Source organism: Chlorocebus sabaeus, chromosome 14 (assembly GCF_047675955.1).
Source record: "Chlorocebus sabaeus isolate Y175 chromosome 14, mChlSab1.0.hap1, whole genome shotgun sequence".
NCBI lineage: Eukaryota > Metazoa > Chordata > Mammalia > Primates > Cercopithecidae > Chlorocebus > Chlorocebus sabaeus.
In genome coordinates, this window is record NC_132917.1 from 2271926 (window position 1) to 2294015 (window position 22090).

The 22090-nt window shown below is 39.1% G+C and overlaps 1 protein-coding gene across 21 annotated transcripts in view; it reads right to left on the minus strand.

Moving 5' to 3' along the window:
* MYT1L (myelin transcription factor 1 like) overlaps positions 1-19082 on the minus strand; it is a 529284-nt gene extending 510202 nt beyond the window's left edge. For 7 of the 21 annotated variants that reach the window (XM_038006505.2, XM_073022741.1, XM_073022742.1 and 4 more), the window contains exon 1: positions 18697-19081. The gene's annotated coding sequence lies outside the window, so the exon portion shown is untranslated. The other 14 variants (XM_073022748.1, XM_007971635.3, XM_073022744.1 and 11 more) reach the window with 8 other exon arrangements.
* Positions 19083-22090: the final 3008 nt, after the last annotated feature.

The following is a 22090-nucleotide window of genomic DNA, read 5'->3' on the forward strand; positions in this document are numbered from 1 at the left end:
TGATGAGGTTGTTTCCTTTCCTTAGTGACTGAGAAACAGAACCACAATTTATGCTCTATCTCTCCCTTTCTCTTTCACCTACATGCACTTCTATGGCCCAGGGCAGTGGCTCATGACTGTAATCCCAGCATTTTGGGAGGCCAAGGCAGGTGGATTGCTCGAGCTCAGGAGTTCAAGACCAGCCTGGGCAACATGGTGAAACCCATCTCTACAAAAAAAAAAAAAATCAAAAATTAGCCAGATGGGGTGACATGCACCTGCAGTCCCAGCTACTCTGGAGGCTGAGGTGGGAGGATTACCTGAACCCGGGAGGAAGAGCTTGCAGTGAGCTGTGATTGCACCATGGCACTTCAGCCTAGGTGACAGAGTGAGAAAAAAAAGAATATAACACTTCTGAGGTTTACTAAGTATTTTCATCACCAGTAGCTTTTTTGATAGTTTCATTCTATGCTTTCTACCCCATTCCCACTCTTTTTATGTTTGGATCCCACAGAGATAGAGACAAAGTCTGCATTAGGCTAACCAAGGACAGAGGAGAACGTATTCATTGCCGCATCAAGGACATTTTACTCAAAAGCGATGGTAGAAGACTATTGTAGGATGGGGTGTGGAGAAATAGGAAGAAAGGGGGCTTCTGGCCAGAAGCAAGCAGAGAGGAAGAACAGCAGGCTGTCACAGAGAAAGAGGAACATGTCTTTGGCTACTTGGTGAATTAACTGGTGGTTGAGTGGCTATTGTTTGAAGAATGAGTGAAGCAGAGGATTCACAGATTGTCAGTGTCCTGGGCAGAGGAGAAGAAAAGAATGAAAATAGCAATGAACTTAGAGCTGAAGAAATTACAATTTGTGTTCCTTTCAGAATATATATGACTTAAGGGTTCATATTGTGTATTCACTACCTTCAATATATCAATTAAGACAGGGTGAAAGAAGGAGCTTTTTCTCCATGTCCTTGGCATAGTAACAGCATCTTTATAAAAAGCAAAGCTGATAAAATTCAGTACATTGCTTTCTGAAGATCTCAGCTGATATAACAAAAAAATTGGAAAATCAAGGGCAATCAGTGGTTTGCTGGCCCTGAAAATGTGCTGTCTCCACTACTGGTTGTCTTAACCTATGCTCAGAGGTGGGTATAGCAAGGGTTTCAGGAGTCAGTCTCTGGAGAGGGACTGGGGCTCAGTAGAGATAACGCCTGATTCAAGTGAGATCTGAAAGAGATAACAAATCTCACATTCTCAATAGGCTTTACTTAGTTTGAAATTAGTTAAAAATACCTGTTTTTTTTTTTTTTTTTTTTTAAATGGGAATGGTATAAGGAGGAAGATAGAACATTTCTCTTCAAAGACTCAATATAGGGAAAGACCCTACTTGATATCACACAGGAAATGGGGGATGAATTCACTGCTATAGTAAAGTGCCAAGGGTGTGGCAATATAATACTATCTTGGTCTTCTTCTAAAAAATTTAAGTAAAATATGATTTATACTCTTACTTTTAGAGATATTATACATTCTGCAAGTCATGTTTAAATTTGATCTTAGTTTAGAAGCAGGAGCTCCTACTAATTCCAAAGCCATGTTGAAACCTGAATAAAATAGTTTACTTATCTCGATACATAAGTTTATAAACAATGCTGGGGCCCAACCCTCACTCTAGTTTAGAGACCATTATATGTTTATTTTTCTAAGGTATCTCTCTCTGTGAAGAAGAAAGAAAAAATATTCTTATTTGGACATAGTGATTTTCATAGCAAAGGAGAAATAACTATTCTCATTATTTTCTAAAATGTTTTTAGTTGTTTTATGACAATTCTTATAGTTATTTTTGCATACCACGAGATCAAGTAACTCTTTAATCATCTTGTAAATCATTCAATAAGAAACAAAACTCCACCAACTAGTAAACTTCTAGACTGTCATATGTTTAGATCATAGAATGAAATGATATGCATTTTCAGAAACTTTTTAAAGAGCAAACCATTAATAGTTTTCAAAGTGAAACTGCCTCCCATATATATTTATGTAAAACTCCCCCCCTTGTCACTCTGAATCGTATACAAATCATGGGTAATATAACAGAATGAATACTTAATTACACACTATCAAATATCATTAAATAATGACCATTCAGAACACTACATCTATTTACCACACATGTCATGTTCATAGTTATATAGAAGGCCTGGTCCTTTTTCCCCATGTATACAAATTACACTGGCTTTCAGGGCTGATCCCAGATTCCACCTGTTCACCAGTTCTATTGGCCACTGGCCCTGATAAGTGGCTTGCCCTTCTGTGATTTCTTTTTTTAAAATTTAATTTAATTTAATTTGAATTTCTGGCATACATGTGCAGGAGGTGCAGATTTGTCACATAGGTAAACATGTGCCATGATGGTTTGTTGCACCTATCAACCCATCACCTAAGTATTAAGCTCCATACACAGTAGCTGTTTATCACAATGTTCTCCCTCCCCCAAGACAATCCTAAGCAAAAAGAACAAAGCTGGAGGTATCATGCTACCCAACTTCAAACTATATTACAAGGCTACAATAATGAAAACAGCATGGTACTAGTACAAGAAAAGACACATAGAACAATAGAACAGAATAGAGATCTCAGAAATAAGACTGCACATCTACAACCATCTGATCTTCAACAAACCTGACAAAAACAAGCAATGGAGAAAGGATTCCCTATTTAGTAAATGGTGCTAGGAAAACTGGCTAGCCATATGCAGAAAATTGAAACTGGACCCCTTCCTTAAATCTTATTCAAAAATTGACTCAATATGGATTAAAGACTTGAATGTAAAGCTTCTCTGTGCTTTCTATCTCAGGGACACTTCAGAAACTCACATGGGGAACTCCAGAGGGCAAAGCACATTTCTATTAGTGTGTCAATTGTCCCTGAAGACTTTTGGGGAGATTGTTGACATTATAACATTTTCTCTGGTTATGTCTTGGGTCCTTAGCTGGATTTTCAGTTCTTAAGGGCAAGGACTATGCCTTACACTGGCTTAAGATTTGCACCTACAGACATTCAGTAAATAAGTGTTTGGTCTATTGAAAATCATTGTTGGCAGTCAAAGTAAGCATTAAATTGAGGATGTAGAAAATCATCAATATATTCTCTGCCTATAAAAAGTTTGTATTGGGGGTTTGGTTTCTTAAACAGTATATATCCTAGATAACCTGAACTCTTTAATAAATATGTTTACTTATTTTATGATTATGAAGATAATAGTAGTGCCTACAGCAATCCTATAGATTTTTGTGGGCTTTGGCTGATATAACCCATGAGGAAAGCACTCAATTTACTGTACATACTAAGTATTAGCCATTGTTATTATTGCTTTCAGGGTGCCTTCCTGATAGTCTGTTTTTATTAGCTTCTCAATATAATTTATCAACAGTTTGAAGTTGTATACAAGAGAGTATGTGTCCTTGGCACCTAACTTTACTCATTTTATGATCTTCCAAAAGTGTGAGTCTTCTAGTTGGTCTATGTTTACAACATCTCACTCTAAGTAAGAATTGGGAATAGCCAAATTGTATGTCTGAAGCATATTTCTATTGCCTGTAAATTTTTTACTGTTTTTAATTTCAAATGGATAAAAATGTTTCTGCGTTTGTTTTCTTTCCAGCCCCATTCATTCTACACATAGGTACCTTCCTTTTGTTACACCTCTCCGTTTAGTTTCATATGAGAAGCATTTCCCAATACTTAGAGAAAAGTTCCACATGTAGAAATTCGCACTTTTGAAATAGTGGATTGCCTTGTTAAATAAAACATGTCCGTGTTTGAATTTTCCCAGTGGAGCCTCCTTGGTAATAGTGACCTGGAAAGGCTCCTTTGACTCAGGTCAGGAGTCTGAGATTCAGGTGTGGAGAGAGACAACTGCCCAACCTCGACCTGAGCTTGATTTCTCAGATTCCTTTCCTTTTCCCACTGTGGGCCTGATGTTCTTCTCTATGTTGCTGGGATATTTTGGGGACAATATTCAGGCCCACTCTTCTGAGTTGGTGAGAACATGCCATTGGCTACCATGGTAAAAACCTAGTGTTTATTTGTACCCACGAGTTCTTGCTTGTCATTTTGGGTGCCTTCTGCTCTAGGAGACCAGAAGTAGGACATGGATTGTATAATAGATTTTAGCTGCTAAAAACGCATTCCTGCTTAACCTGTGCATACCCCAAATACTGCTTTTAAAAAGAAAGGTAATACATAAAGTTGATGGGGCTATTTCCTTAAGTATTATGTCAAGTCATGTTAATGACATATATCTCCCTGGCCTACATCACGAGAAGTTAGGAAGACTCATGTAGTCACCAGAGTGGCTTGAGAGAAACCAAGTAGTAACAGCAGAGCTGCCATGGCATGTACGTTTCTGTGAATTGTCAGGGCAACCCACCACCTACAGCTGGCATTATTTGTGTAAAGTAAGAAAAAATTCTGGTTACAAAATGTATAAAATTAATAGAGAAAATAACTTAAGGCAAAGTTAGGTTTCAGTTACATGTCTGAATGTCACATGGTCCAGTGACTTTTCTTTTCTTTCTTTCTTTCCGTTTTTTTTTTTTTTTTTTTTTCAGTACAGAGTCTCGCTCTGTCACCCAGGCTGGAGTGCAGTGGCGTGATCTTGGCTCACTGCAAACTCCGCCTCCCGGGTTCCAGCGATTCTCCTGCCTCAGCCTCCTGAGTAGATGGGACTACAGGTGTCCATCACCATGTCCAGCCAATTTTTATTTTTATTTTTGTATTTTTAGTAGAGACAGAATTTCACCGTGTTAACCAGGATGGCCTCGATCTCCTGATCTTGTGATCCGCCGGTCTCAGCCTCCCAAAGTCCTGGGGTTACAGGTGTGAGCCACCTCGCCCAGCTGGTCCAGTGATTTTTCTAGATGATCAAGAAGCATTTGATAAGATTAATTTCTTGTCAACCTGCCTGACCTTGGTAGTCCCAGATTAGACTCATCAATCAAGCAATAGCAGCTACTCTAAATACTGCAGGTTTCTGGTGTTGGGTTTGCATTTGCACTTCTCTGCAAAGTGGTGATAAACAAGGGGCCCGTCGGTGTGGCCCTGCTGATAGCATGACGCCCACTGTTACACAGGAATGCCTTTGAAATTGCTGTCCGTGTGAGGATGTCAAACATGCAGTCATCAAGCCTTAGAACTGGGACTCTCTCACTTTAAACGAGGGTCCTTAGAGGCAGAAAGCTGCAGTCATTTGTATCAAGTCATCTCGGAATTCTGTGGAGAGGTGACCTAGGAGGAAGCTCTTCCCAATGCAGGGCTCCTTCACAGGGACTTTACGTTACTGTCTAGGTTGACTATGGGTGGAAAATCTCACTTAGAAAATTTTAAAAAGACAAAAAATAAAAATGAAAAAATGTTTAATATTAGGTAAAAATATCCTCCTGGAAAGTAATGGAAAAATGAAGTTACCCTGTGTCATGGGTCATTGTTCCTATTTTGGAGAAGTAGTCAGAAGCTTATAACACATGTGCAACCTAGCCGATATAACCAGACCAGGCAGGGTAAAGTCTTCCTGACTCTTGGAAGAGACCAAAATAATCAATCAAGGGATTTTGTAATTATCCTCCTGACCGTGCCCTTAGTTAAAAACTCCAGGAGCAGGAGCCAAGAGGGGCGCTAAGGCAAGCCAAACAATTGGAGACCATGGTGTTGTAAGGGCCGGAGCCGCATGCTCCCCAGTCATAGCAGGAAGGGAAAGAGACTCGATCTGTTGGAGGAAGGATGAGATGTGTGAAAATTGTTTACTGATTTTTTTTATTGAAAGAGGCCATTTTTGCAATGCTAACTGCCCAATCAGCAAGCCTCACGCTTCAGTTATGCCTTTGAGGCTAAAACACATGATTCAATTTGCGTATGTTGGATTGTGAAAATGTGAAGCATGAAATGTACTCTATCATTGACTCTACTACTCCTTACACAACTTCTGCACCTAATCTGTGGAATGTTGATATTTAACATTTGGAATATTTATCATAGGCTTAGTGTGTTTTCTAACTAATTCTGCATTTAATATACATACATTGAAATGTTAGGTAATAAAAATGAGATGTTACCTGCTGTCTCACAAATTTGCCTTTCCACTCTTACTAACCCCTAGGATCAGATACTGTTTTGATCATTAACTTTAAAACTAGATGAACAGGTGGCTTTGCCCATTTGTAAACAGGTGTGTTAACTTGTCCCTGGAGAACAGATACCTCATTTCTTGGCTGGCACTATGGGTGTGGGTCTCTTAGGGAAAAGGATTGTTTTTGAGCTAATATAATCCCAGTAACAGCATATTAGCTAAAAAAAAAAAAACACTTGGGCAGCAAAACTACCTCCATTCTTGTTCTCAGGACTATGAAAAGAATTGCGAAACATCTTGGAAGATTCAGAAATTCAGTGGAAAATTTCACACGTTAATTCAGTACCTAATGTGCCACATTAAACAAAGGACAAGTAAGAGATTGATCTGAAATATATCTGAGCAGATTATTAAGATTTTATTTCACATTATATACAAGAACCTAGCATCAACCAACCCTCCTCACTTTATATAATCGCAGAATTCCATTTTTAAGCAAAGACATGTGGCTTTTTGATGCTTGAGCTCCTTAAATTTCCATACTCTGAGAGAATATAAAATGCGAATTCTAACCCAACTTGTCTTTTACAGGGTATAATGGCAAAATTCTTAATTCTAAATAGGCAGGTATGTGCAATCAGGTCTGACTCAAGGGAAATGTGGCAAATAGTCATTTGAATTGTCTGAAATACATGACCAGTTTCTAATTTGAATTCTCCTCTCCTCTTTGTTTTGATGTTTCTGCAGCCAATGGTGAGCCGGTGGATAACCAGGTTGGCCGCCCCTTTCAGCTGTCTGCACTGTGACAGGACTGCTTATGTCACTGAGAAGGCAGAGACAAGTGAATATGACACAGGGGATCTTCCTGTTTGCTTGGAAGGTTGGCCCTCAGTCAATAACCTAGGGCTTCACCATGCCAAATCCAAAATGTTCTGTTGTTGATCTCTGGTATCAACAGCTCAGAAACTGCAAAACAGACCCCCGACAGTTACCAACACCCTCCTCCAAAGAGCATTCTGTTTACTGTTTCGTGTTTTCTCAGGTAGGCGAAGGCTTGCTGCGATTGTAACTCTGAATAATGGAAGGGGACAGGGAACGTGTACTTAGAAACCATGATGGATGAGGGCTGACTATCCAGAACCTTCAACAATGTGTAACTCTTGATTCTGTAAGCAGTCAGTACCCTGAAATCACACGTGCCGTCGAATAGAGAATATGGGGATTCAATGCAATGCTGTTGAGTGATGAGTTTTGGAATGGTCACCTGGATTCCCGAAGTGCTGATTACCCAGGAAAGGGGCCTCAAGGTTCACCCAACTCTTCTTCTTAAGTCATAAGAATGCTTTAATCTATTTCAAAATGCATTCAAGAAAAGTAAACCTAGAAGTATTTATGATTACCCTTTATCAGAAATATGCATATGTGTACACACACACACACACACACACACACATTACCTGACATTTGTGGGGCAGAAATTTGTTACTCTTTTCTATCTCATTTGGCTCTGCACATAGTAGGTGCTCAATATATGCACATTGTATTAATTATTCAGTTATGGTGCTAAGAGGGAAAGGAGGTGCTGACCTTAAGGAGTCTCACCTTTTGTCTTCAGCATTGACTTTGATATTTTCTTTCTAGAAGAGGACAGTGAGGAGAGCCCCTGCCTGCCCACCATTGTTACTAACTCCAGCTGGTCTGTCACTGAAAACTTTAAAATGCAGAATCTAAAACTAATTAATATATGTACAAGTAGGTTTGGAGGGAAGGAGAACAAAAGGGAGAACTGCTACCCCAGCGGCTGAAAAGTCCCAGTGGGGTGCAGACAGTCCCCTGATCTTGAGCACCGAGCGTCTTCCCAGAGTGACGTGTAACAGCCCCAGAGCCTCTGCCCTGGGCATGAGGGTCTTGGTGTTGGCAGCATGTCAAGCCTCATCCGTGGCTGTCTTTTCCCTGCTTTCTTTAGTATGCTTGGTCTTGGGAAAGTGCTCATACAATACGAGGCTGAGAGGGATGGACAGGGTTAAATTCATAACGTGGTGCTCATTCACACCACATTAGCCATAGGGACACTACAATTAGGCATAAAATTTTATTTCTGTGAAATATACTCTAAGTCCTAAAAAAAAAAGAAAGCCAGCAAAGAAAATAATTTCCCTTGGGGGGTTGGGGAAACAACCAAAAGCCAAACCAGGTACTCTTGAAGGCAAACAGCACAGCATTAGAACAACTACCATCATTGACACCAACCTACAGGACACGAGGCCAAAAACAGGTTTGAATCCAGAAAATACAAGCCATTATGACTTATCCTATTGATCACTGAAAAATCAGAACCACGGAATAATACACCGAGTTTCTAAATTTCCAAGTTATTTCCAAGTACGAGTGGTCTCTGTCTCATGAAGGAAGTCGGTAAGTCTATCTGCAGGAAAACCTGGTTCAGATGAAGCCACAATCAGCTGCCATTGGCACGGACAGCAGAAGAGTTTCATTCTTGCCATCCCTTATAATCATTTCCCCCTCGTTCCTGCAACTGGTGATGAGCAACGCTTTCCACGACCCAGACAACAAACAGCTGGATGGATGCCAGGAGACCATACATCCGTGGTCTACCATGCCCTTTTTAATCAACTTCCTAATTAAAAAATGCCATGCTGGCATGAGGTATGAAGGGAGTAGGCTTGGAATATATTTTACAAAATAGCATCCCCTAATCCTGGGGTTGTTGAAAATCTGTGTTCTTACAGATGTTGATGAGTTTTTCTGGTGCAGAGATAGAATCAATTTGCTTGTGCCTGGCCCTCAAGACGTATTAAATTTATCCTGGAGGAAACTGGATTCTGAAAAGCTCTTGCCCAGATGCATTAGGGCAGGTGGGAGTTTCAGAGAAGCACAGGGTCCACCGGCAGATGCGGCACTGATTTCCGAATGTTCACAATCTACCAGACAGCTCCAGAGCAGACTCGGTTTGATGGCTCTCTATGGGGTGCCCTGCAGACTCGATTATTTCTACAACCAGTCTGGCTAGCATTGTTTCATGGCGACAAAGCTCTGTGCTTTCAGCTTCTGTTCAGATGGCACAGGCTGGTGGAATACGTGCACCAGGGAGGGGAGGTTGGGCCAAATTTAAAGTCAGCCTCTGAGAATGGTCCATTGCTTTTAGGGTTCAGTGGTGTGGTAGCCCCTGGAATCAAGAGGTGATGCTGACTTTTGAAAAATCTTTCTGTTGAGGGCCATTAAAACACACTATGCATTTAGGTTGAGATAACGGCATGAAGGCACCACTCAGAACAGTGTTTGAGCTAGAAATCCTATAATGAAAATCTTTGTCAATGTACTAAAAAAAAAGACCCCCATAAATTACTAATTCATGAGTTGTTTGCTTTAGAGTCCTAAACCTGACATTCCACACTTGAAAATTTCTCAAGCAAATGCCCAATATCCTTGAGGTAATTTTCTTTGAAGCAATTGGAGTGTTCTATGTAAACAGTCAGACTTCAGTAAAAAGCAGTCAGTATGCAATATTGAGTCCTAAAGTTCTTTCAACTATATTAATGAGTGCACAAACACATCTAAAGCAGGCTTACATGGCACACATACTAACCCTATGGCTCAAATATTGTCAGCTTACACACATTTTCACACTGGCATTTTAAAAATATACACATGCATGCACTCACAAAACCATGGAAGAGAGGAATTATAGTACCCCAAGAGTCCAAAAATACACAACAGTACTGAATTTTAAAGGGAATACAGTCAAATAACCTTTTTAATAAAAAACATTTACCTGGTTTTTTTTTTCATTCACTTTCAATGGAAACCCCACCAAAGCAATGCCCTCTGTGGCTTCGGTGAGCAGAGCAGGCCCACTGAGACAGCAGACGCCCCACACTGACCAGCATTGCCTACACAGGGCATTTAGGTAAAGGAGGGCTTCATCTTTGGACTCACACCTTGGAATCACATCAATTGATTAAAAATTTTGCCATAAAAGGCTGCTTTTCTTTCCAAAGTTGACACTCAACCTTAGAGTCCAACTAGACAGGGAAAAATTCCCTCAGAAATCACCTTTTCAGACAGGTGCACATCAGCCTGTTTCCAGTCCTGGGACCTTTCCGTGTCTTTGCCTGTGAGCCTGCTCCACGGCCTGAGAACAAACGTGACAGAGAGTGGCACGTGAGGCTCCGTGGAGTGGAGACTAACATGACACAATTTTGACCCTAAGAAAAAAACAAAACAAACAAACAAACAAAAACCAGCTGGGCTCCACCTTTGAAGGCAGCCAGGCACAAAGAGCATCGGAGAAGGGGCTTTCAGGGATCTCCACATAGAAATGCACAAGGTGAGCTTAGAAAGTAAATGCTGATATTTTGCCCCAAGAAAGTTATAAACCACCATCATAAAGCTAAAAGCAGCTACATTAATCATATAAAGCTTGGTTCAACTCTAACATGAAATGTAGCCATGAGAAAATAATGGAACTATGACTTTATGACTTTTCTCTAGGTAAGATTTCATGAATCTGCTTGAAAACAATTTGATATTTAAAACTGCTTGAGTTACATTTTTAAAAACTCAATTTTTTCCTCATTCTAGTTTACCAGCAAATTTAAAAATGAAATAGAAAAAGAAATGTGTCTGTGTGTATAAACACACACACACTGAAAAAACAATAGATAATTTACCTATTATGCAGAAAAAGCTCAATGTGAGTACTAAGAAACTTGCAGGATGAGAGGGAAAATGATGAAAACCAAGTTTCAGCAGCTTCACATGAAGGGTTAATATGTTTTTCCATACCTTGTGTTTGAGCTTTAGATTCGTTAAAGGTGGTTTCCTTATTTTTTGAAAAGATATATTTTTTTAAACAGAAAATATTTTCCCCTCCCCCCAAAAGTTGTATTTTCTGTCAGATATTCACTGTTATTGTTTAAAGCAAACAGCTAAAGTAAAGCAACTCTTTAGAAAAAAAAAGCTTAAAATAAAAGCAAAAGAAGATAAAGTGATCTAAAATATTCAGGAATCTATAAAAAAGATAGTTAAAGAATAACAATTTCTACTTGAGTTCTACCTAAAAAGCAGGTGAAATAATTAGGTCAGTTAAAACGAAAAAAACCTTGCCTTTTAGGGAGAATCGGAATTATTAAAACAGGATAGAACTATTTATCTGTGAATTCCCCCAGATGGAAGTATATTTAACTAAATATTAAAACACCCATATTGCAGTAGTACAGTCACAGAATTATATAAGAAATGTGTCACTGATGACAATAGAAAATTAGGATTCCAGCAGGCTCTTTATTCTTACTTCTCAACTCAGAAGACTGATTTGCAAAAATGATCTCCATTTTTCTGAAAAGAACTGAGAGTATCACTGTGTGCTAATTTCTACATTTCCTAGTTGTAGATTCTACAGATCAATAGAAACTTCAGTTCAATTTTCACAATCTCCAGTAAGTTGCTGGTTAAATTAGCTAAAATCATCTTCCAGCTAGGAAAAATACATACTAGTCAAAACTAATTATGTCTGGGCTTTAATTGAAACAACATTTGCTAATTTTGCTGGTCTCGATGCACGGTTTCAGAAAATATTAATTAAACACATTGAATAATGGCTGCTGTAAGTTTCTAAAAACAATCATCTCTAAACAGTTAATTTCCACTTCAGACACATGCACACGAAGACGGATGCAGCCGCTACCCCAAACCAGCCGCAAATGACTATTCTTTTGTTACTGACCATCAGGAGTTGAACTTTGCTCCACTTTGGGAAGCGGAACAAACGCTCTGGAGAAGACAGGGAGCACAGGACATATTTACCTGGAGGGGATATCAAAGAGCAGCCTCAAGACTTGCAAAACAAAGTCGTCCCAGTGAATTAGCTGTGCCTGCAGCCGCACTTGGCACCTTCGGCTAAGCCAGTGTCTGACAAGCAGTTGTTCCCACGGCAGCCACCCCTGCCTTCCATCTTAGGGACTCACCCAGAAAATTCTCCAACCTGCTCCACGACTACAAAACTCTTCTAATGCTTTTGAACGCCCACCATTTGTTCTCCATTCATCCAATCAACTTTCCACTGCACATCTTCTCTCTCTACCGGCGCCCAGGCAAGGGGCCACTTCTCATCTGTATGCTAATTATTTTGCCACATGGACAAAAGTAATAATGCTTTCAGACAGGAAACTAACAGGCCTGAAGTCGAAGATGGAAATTAATAAGTTGACACCACTAAACGACAGGGAAGACGGGCATGCGTACAGCGCTCTGCCGGGCGGGTGAAGCGCAGCCTCCATCAAAAGGCAGCAGACAGCGCCGGGCTGCGAGTCCCGCCTGTGCTGCGTGCACCAGGCTCAGGCTCCCTCAGAGACCACATCGCTGCAGCAGAAGAGCCTCGGAAGCATCCTGCTGACTTACCCTGTCTCAGGCTGCCTCCTTGAAGCAACACAAAACATGTCCACTTCCCCAAACCCTAAGGTGGGAGGGAACTTCACTGCTGATCTAGATATTTTTCAAACTACAGCTGTGGATCAAACCAGCAATTTCTAACCTTCCTGTGTATCAACCTTGCAACACAGGCAGACACGAGTGGAGATGTGTGCTGTATGCTGCTTGCCTTGTACCCACAGGCCCCTAAATCTCTAGAGCAGAATGTGTATCATGAGCAGTGCTGTATTTAATGTAATAGATGAGAACTGTAAATACCGGAGTCAGGCTGTTAGCAGCTACCAGCTAGGCAGTCTATCTAAAAATATCTCCCCTATCATTGATGTTATGGTAAATTCATGCTGTGGCCAAAGAAACCTCACAGAAGTAAGCTGAACCTACAGTATTTTAAATGGCATTACCGGTTAACATCCAAGCAAAACAAAAAGAGGTTCCAAAACCTGTCACTTCTTAAAATAAAAGAATGGTGACACAAGAGTTAACTCTAACTGATTCCTAAAATCTTTTTTGGGTTGCCAACCACACTATATTATTCTGTTTCAGTATGAGCTTCTTGTATCATTTTCTTTTAAAACAAAAGACACGAAACTTCTTGTCTAAGAAAGTTAAAACATTTTTCACCTTTTAGTATTGTTTGAAGAAAAAAATATAGACAAAGTTTTCTTTGAAAAGACAAGACCTTATAAGGTTTTTAAAATAACTAAGGGAACATAGATACCTGATGTTCATTAGCATTTTTTTCTGGCTTAAAAATGTGCTGATTTTATAAATGGCTTCTTGAATTAAGTCATAGATGTTTTACTCTGGTGGTGACTATACCGTTTCACTCTCTGCAAACCTCTCTCCTATAACACTCACCGTTATGAAAGGCTACATTAAATCATAAAGGCTACTTTAGCACCTCCCACCCTCGCCCCTGGAAACTAGCCTTGAATACACAGACTCATGTTTAACAACAACTCCAGGCAGTATGCAGACATATCGGTGCCCACAATGGCATTACACTGAAGGAGAAGCTCTTTTGAGAGAGGGTCCATTGTTGGCGTGTTCACATGCCAAACCAAGAGACTTTAGGAAGTGTTGTGTATGCAATCAAATGAGAGCTGGAGATAGGCAGGCAGGTAGAGAAACAACTATTTTTGAAGTACTTAAGAGAAGAACTGGGAACTGCAACCACCAGGCAAAAAAAAAAAAATCCTATGTAACCTTTACAATAAAAGGAAAGAAGTACCTTTTTGTGGAAGAGCTGGTGGCCATCAAGCCAAATCCTGTTCCGCAGTCTGCTTCTCACCCACGCAGGGCTCTGTCTGCCGTGGAGAGACCATCGCACGTGCTGGTCACAGTTCCCTCTGTGTTTCCATTCCATTCACCCCTACCCTCTGGCGCCCGCACTTCACCAGCCCACTATCCACAGTGAGTGAGAGTCGAGAGCAGAACAGCACGAGGGAGCAGCCACTGCAGGCTTTCCACAGAGCACAGTGCTGACTGTGGTTTCCGTGGGGAGACTGACAGAGAAGCCCCAAGTTACCAGGAACACCCTCTTCCAGCTCTCAGAGGTAATTCCTCTGAAGACCAAGCTCTTCCCTGATGTGTTGGGACCAGACTTACTGGTTACTACAGAGACTGCAATTCCCTTCCTGTCGAGTCCTGCTAGACACCACTGCAGTCTGAAAGCAAGGAAAGCTTTAAGAAAATGTCCTGTATCATTCCATCTTCTCACAACACAATACTCCTTACACTGAGACTAAAATATTCACCCCCCCAACTTTTCTGATAATCACCACGTGGGGAGCAGAGATTATTTTAAAAGAGGTACATGGTTGGAAAATTTTCCTAGCAGAATAGCCTAATACAGCAATGTTTATCAGTCTTTCTCTATCTAATAAATAAGCATCTATGCATTCTTTCTAGTTTTATAACACCTGGCTTACATTTTCTCTGCCATCTCTGGTTACTTCCACAGATACCCTGAGGACTCATTATGATGTCAAAGCCAAAAACACTTCCATTGTGGAAACAGGCATAGAAAAATCATTGTGTATGCTGGAACAATGCAGGTGTGAAAGAAACACAGAGAGAAGAGAGGGTGGCAAAACAGACACACAGGGACTGAGTTAAAGAGAGAGAGGGCAGAAGAGAGAGAAAGGAAAGTGGAGAGAAAGAGAGAGAAGAGACAAGACACAAAGATATTACAAACTGAACCACATTGCATTGAAATAGCCCACTGATGGAAAAAATGGATAGCTGTTGCCTTTAAATAATCTAATATCAGAAAAAAATCATACAACAAATTACTGTAAAAGTAGAATATTTGTATTATTTCATATGAGTTATGGTCACTATAGGGAATATTTTAAGTATGGGGGTGGCATGCCAGTTTAAAATATCTTTTTCATACCAGCAACCCTGATATGTAGACATGACACTACCCCCAACCACACACACACAAACACAAACCTACATCTAATTTCTTCTTCAAGTTTGTGGTATCTTTTATCTTCAGTCTAGTTTGGAAGAAATGCAGATCCATGTCAGGTGTTGTGTAGAATACAGCATGATGAAACTTAGCTTGGTGAAAAATATGTTATTCACAAGTTTTTGTTCAAGTTTATCCTCAGTTACTCCTTTCTAAAGGATACTACACAACTTTTCAAATAAAAAAGAGGATATTCATAAAAAGAACTCTTAAAAACTTGAAAATAGGAAAATGCATAATGTCATTGCAATCAAATTATGCAATGGAGTAGTTTGATTATAAGAATTTAGCAAAACTGTTGGTCTCTGTTTCTGAGTCTAGCATTTATTTGCCTCCTGAACAGAGTTCTGGAAAGACTTTGCCTCAAGGTAGACTTCCTGGCAAAGGACAACACACATTTGAAAAACTGATTACTGATTGAAAATCATAGTCCTGGTCTAAAAGGGACACCCAGCCAAACCAAACTGTAAGTGCAGGGCAGAGTGGTCATTACCAAAGAGCGTCTGGCTAGTCCCCCTAATTCCACGGAGGAGATTTTTAATATAAAACATGTAAGAGTAGATAGGCCTTTAAGTTGTTTGAAGTTAAAACGTGTCCACCAAAATATATAACAAGTAAACAAAGTCTTTCAGATTATATATTATGTATTTTTAAAATAATATCTCTCCCTCAAATTAGATTGGCTTACAGGTAGAGTTGAAAATCTAGTTTATGCATGTGACTTTGAAAACATTATTTACTTGACAAAATTAATTTTTCACAGAGAAGTAATTGGCTTTTAAAAATTATACCTGTAAAGCATTTATAAAAGCAGTTGAGCAATCAGATTATTAACTCAATATTTTTAATTTTAAGTATAATTGTAACAAATAGAAAAACTTTACAAATCTTTGAGATTGCATAATCACTTGTTTCTTTTCCCTAATCTATTAAACATTGACACAGAAAGCAGACAGAAAACATTAGACAGTGAAATAATTGGGTATATTCAAGAGTAATGGACAAAATAGAAACATTTTCAAGAGAGTAAAAATTAAATAAACAAATTAGGTGAAAAACATAACAGGGACAGTGAAAACAGCATATTAAAGAAGTCTCATTCTATGAAAGTATCCACATAGTCCTAAGGTCATGCTTTGACAGCTTTTATAACCCCAAAGAAGACTATGTACTCATATTCCTTTAGGAATTTTTGTACACCACTCATATGTGGTCACAAATTATTGGGCCTTTACCTGGATCTCAGCTTCTAACACAAATTTGTGAAATTGGCATAAGTTCTGCAGCTGGATGCAAGTCTAACTAAAGAAAAGCTGAAATTTGTGTGTCATGCATACTTTCTGCCTGTGACACCAGATAGTCCTGGTGCCTCTTTTCAAAGATGAATTTTATTAATAATTACATGTATTTGGAGAAAATTTTACAGTTGAAAAGTAATAATGTTTATAATTTTTCAACCTACAACTATGCATATATACAAGTAATTTTTAACATATTGATAAGTTTGAGTATTTGGAAATAGAGTACAATGTGTGTGTAATGGCAGATGGAAAGTCTTTACTAAATAAAAATCTTCAAGTATAGATATCTTTGCTGCCACCATCTTCAAAACATCCAAATGTGACCATGAAGGCTTCTACTTCTACCTCAACTAGCACAATCATTAAGGTGATGAAAGTGAGCCATTTTCACATTGCCAATAAACTAGGAGGAAGTCAGTCACTGTTGAATGCAATCGCTATCAGCTGCGGACAGCTCCTGGTGCTGAAAGGGAAGGCAGAGAAGCCTGCTCACAATAGCTCACTCCACCAGCCTTTGAAAAATCACAGCAAAACTGAATGAGGTGGCAAGTGCTCAGCCTGAATAGCACTGTCTACAGAACAATGGCAGCCAACTCTAAATCCTACTATAATCACATTAATGAGATTAATCAGTGAATTAGCAGCAGTCAAATGTCAGGGAGGCAAGGAAGAATCCAACCAAGATTGGTAATTAACTTTTTGGGGGTGGGGGTGGGGAGGAAGCAAAAATCAATTGTGCGACTTCAGAGGTTTTTTTTAGATGTTGACAATTTTGATTCACAAATCTGAAGATTATATGTACAGATCAAAAGGCACTAACTTAATCCTTCATATTATAATATAGATCCAGATCTCATATTACTGATGCTTAAACTATAGTCCTCTGAGAAAGCTGATGTCACTTTAAATAATCTTCTTAATCTATCAGAATTTTATTGTTTTAAATTTTTTAAATGCATGATTAATGTTTAAAATAAACTTATTTCTCTGAAACTCAAGCTAAAATATAAAGAAATATGGCTGATTAAAACCAGAAGGATTATATAACAACTGTTATTGCTTCTGAAAAGTGTATGATAGTATGGTAAGAGTTTTCAAAGTGCAATCAGGTAAAGTGCCATCACAAAAACACATCAGCAGTGGTCTATTTTGGTTAATAGAGAAAATTTATCACTCAAGTATAACTTTAAGGAGACTTTTAAGCTATTGACTTACTGCATTTGAGGTGATAGAATCATACATGTTCTTTTAGGTCAATCAGAAAAAACAAACTTCCTTTTTTCTGGAATGTGTCTCTTAGTAGCATTTATAACTTACCATCAACACTTTGGATTCAAAGTTCTTGAGAGGTGAAAACTTATAGGAATGCAATGCTATTGTGTTTTTGAAAAGGAATATTGTATAAAATACTTTTCTTTTAAAAATAATTACATTTTTATCTGTATGGGAGACATGACTTTATTAGTTTTAAAGCTACATGACACTTAGGAAGTTGAACAATTAGAAAGACCCTCATATGCCTGTAAGGGTGGTTTTGGGATTCTTTTGTCTATGATGTTAATTTTGTTTAGTAAAAAATATAAACATTTGAACAAAAAGACTCTTATATAAAATATGTTTACTCTAAGTAACTTAGAAATTATTTAGCTTATATAGCTTTGATGGTACAAGAAATTGTCATGGTTAATGCTAAATTCAAAATCTGTTCTCTATATTTTATATAACTAACTTTCATATAAATATTTACATATACATTTTTGCTTTATTCAGATCTATCTTAAAACTAAAGTGTACCATTTAAACTTTTAGTTTATTAATTTAGGTGTTACAAAAAGACATATTTCTGTTATAAATTACATTTTGTTTCATTATTATGAACTTCAAACATTTAAGTTAAATTTAAAAATCTTTGAGTTTCTCCACTTAAACAATATAAATCAACTCTCTTCTTATCATTAGGTAAATTCATCAAAAATATCTAATATTTTAATTGCCTTTGTATAAAATGATGTGCTTCATTTGTAATGTAAAGTAATCCAGTCAAGTCTCTGGGAAGTTTTTGTTTCAGTATCCTCTTATCCTCCAAGCACTATACATGCATCATGTTTTGTTTTTGTATCTTTTTCCTTAATAAACAACATCACAGTTAAGTCATGCAACCTAATACCCATTTTAGTTTAAAGACAGATTTTCTGTGGATTACAAAGCCTCCAGTCCAGGAACATTTCAGCTACCAGCCATGCTATAAAAATAACTTTAAAAAGGAGCAGACAATGGAACAGCAGCCTCAGCCCTTGAGCTACGGTAAAACACATCCTGCTCACTAAGTCCCCCAAAAATTAACCTAACGAGCATCACGTACCTCACAATGACCACAACCGCTCACAAGCGAAAGACAAGTTCAATTTTGGTAACTGTGCTGGCTCAAAATACACAGACAGGGAAGAAAACCCTGTTCCACCACAAGTTTGAAAGGATGATGAGACACATGCATGCCACCGAGATGCAGAAAAGGTGGCTTTTTGTCTTCAGTGAATATTGATATCATAACCCATAGTCCAGGGAAAGAAAAAATTAAAATACACCCACCAACAATGAGTAAAAAAACCAGGGGGGCTTCAAGAAGACTGCAGGGAAAAGCTCTCTCACTCTGTTTAGTGTGCAGTAGCTTAGGGAAAAAAAAATGTCGCCCGGGCAGGAATGACAAATGCAGTGCGATAGGCTCGCAGGCCTCAGGGATCTGTTTGACTTCCACACACCCCCCATGCACACACTCCCACTCATCCTCTCCTAGGCTTTTTTTTTTTTTTTCCACATTTTTTTTTTCACAAGCTCCAAATCCCCGGCATATGACCTTCTGTTAAATAGATAAAAAAAAAATTGCTTATCAGTCATGCAAATGAGGCTGAATTCATTTTCCACAACAGATGGCCTCATAGATAATGATGATGGAAGAGAGAAAATTGAATGTCTCTCACAAGGTGGCCATGGCAACCGAGAGCAGAATAATATCAATAATAAACTCACTGCATAATAAGGTTGTCAGTCCTACAAATCAAAGTCTCCAGCTAAATCAGGTATACCACCCCAGCTAGTTACCAGGTAAATAGTACACACACACACACACACACACACACACACACACACACTTCCCCAGAGTGGCTTGAAATCTTTCATGGTCACTGTAAAATGTGTACGTGTGTGTGTGTGTGTGTGTGTGTTGGTGGCAGGAAGGGGTTGGGGGAGAGAATAGTTGGATAATGAAATGACAATGTGACTTTTTTCTTTTCTTTTCCTTTCATTATGTTTTCTGCAATAGACTCGGTTTCATGCAGGACCTTCTAACTAGCCATATTGAAATCTGGATGCGGTGCTGAAGGCTTTCTCTCCTCCCTCTGCCTCCGCGCTCTTGCTCTGATGTGCTGCATTGATGCAATAGCAGCTCGCCTCAGGCTTCCACCTTGGCTCCCAGGGGGACATCCTGCAAAATGAATCAGCAGCCATCCTGAGCAGGCTGATTAAAATGAAAATGGCAAGGCACATGTCTGGGCGGAACTGGAGCTCAGCTTTGCTGCTTGTCTGGCAAGCATGCTCAATATAGCTCTTGCTAATAATGGCTTACTGCCTTTCATTTTTTAAAAAGGTATCACCCTTTTTCCCCTTCACTGACTGGTGTTGTGTGTGTGTGTGTGTGTGCGCGAGAGAGAGAGAGAGAGAGAGAGAGAGAGTGTGCATGTATGTGTGCGTGCGTGTCGTGGGGGGAAACGAGAATGGATGGTTCTATTCTTCTAATTTTCTGCTGCTCACATGCAGACTGCCTGCCTGACATCACCATTATTTTAATGCTGAACTTACTTCCGTTTTTCTTTTGGGACGGGGTGGGGGGCGGTTGATAAGTCTTGGGGCGGAAGGGCTAGTTTTGAAATCAAGCTGCCTAAAAGGCCCAGACAGGGTTTTTACACTCCAGATTCAATAATTTCTAACCAAATCCGAGGCAACAGACCTCGAGAGAACTCCGATGCTGTGCTTCACAGGCTGACAGTTGGACATGCTGAAACGCAGCCTAAGAAGAAACCTATTTCTGTTTCAAGCATTTGCAACCAGCCTGTTACCGTATCCTAGATATTATGCAACACAAAGAATTAAAATAGAGAAAGCTACTAGCTAATAAGATAATCGAACGCAATTTAAAAAATAAATCTTGGATATTTTGTTGTTCAAAATTCTCAGGCACAGCTTCAAGATTGCCCTCAGATAAGCTTGACTTTGCAGTATCTCTGCCAAGTATTTCAGGGGTTTTCAAGGCATTCTGGAAATTAGACCATTATCACCTCTCATAAAAAACTGTTGAAAAATTAGAACGAATAATTTTTTCTGAACTCATTTTACTCTACTTCTCCTGTGCAGCTTATTCTATGTTATAAACAGTCTTTGCATTTTGCTAAATTGTCACTTTTGGTTTCCTTCGGTAACAGATGCTTGATTTTTGTGTAAAACTATCTATCTACTTATTTTTGTCTTTGTAATTCCTGTTTCTGAGATGTGAGGTTTTATCTTCTGCACTCTAGCCCTGTTGCTGCAGTGTGAATCAGAAATCAATAGCGCTGCCCTAATGGAGACTCCACTCGGCACGCGGCAAGGCAGCTGCAGTCTCCTCTCTCTCTTTCTCTCTTTCACACACACACACGCACACACATTCGCACACACACACACAGAACTAATGACGTCTGTGCAGCTTTTTCAGCTGATTGGGCACCACATCGGATGTTCTGTGGAGCAAAGAATAGGAGTCATTTACAGTCGGCGGAAAAAAAATGGGAGCGTATATCCTTCTGTGTGTGAGACCCTGAGCTCCCCAGGCAAGCAGCACGTGGGTAAGGACAGTTCTCCGTGTTGTGTGGTCACCGTGGGGTAAAGAGAGACTCCAAAAATGATTATAGAACTGGAACTGCGGTACAATGGGAGTATTTGTCCATTTTGTTAAGGACAAAGCATTCCCCTAAAAAGAAAATAAGCACAATAAAATTCCCATGCAAATGTGAGTGTTTAGGTCAAATCATGACCTTCTGGGTAGTATTTAGGCATTTAAATATATATATTATATTATTACTTCAAAATCATTCCAACTGTACTTAAAAAATAAAGTTCAAATTAAATGAATATATATGTATGTACATAAACATACATACACACATATTCATGTAATCATTCCCTATGAGTTTATCATAGTTGTGTTAATAATAAATTCGGTTTTCTTAGTTAAAATTTGCCCCCAAACACCTTATCTTACGTTAAGAAGAAAGAAATCTGTAAATAATACTGTCACAATATTTTAAATCACAGATTTATACACATATGTGTTTCTTACACATTTCTTACACATTACACATGTCTATGAAAATGCAATGTATATTTGATATGGGGCACCTGCACACACACACACAGGCACAATATTGTTTCAACAGCTTTGGTTACCTTAAGCCGTAGGTGTAACTCACTGCAATGACAGCCTGCTGTGTTGATAAGCATAGTGTCTAATGTTTTACCCTTAAGGTAAGGCATCGCTGGACCCAATAGCAATAAAGAACACGTCTTCCCTTACCACACTGTCACTGCATTTCATTCAACCTCATCATGTTGACAACAACTGCCCCAGCCTGAATCTGGCTCCAGTGAAGCATTTGTATTCCTTCCACCCATTCTCTGCATGACTTTTAGAGCTGAGATACCAGCCCTCAAATGGCTTAAGAGAAGAG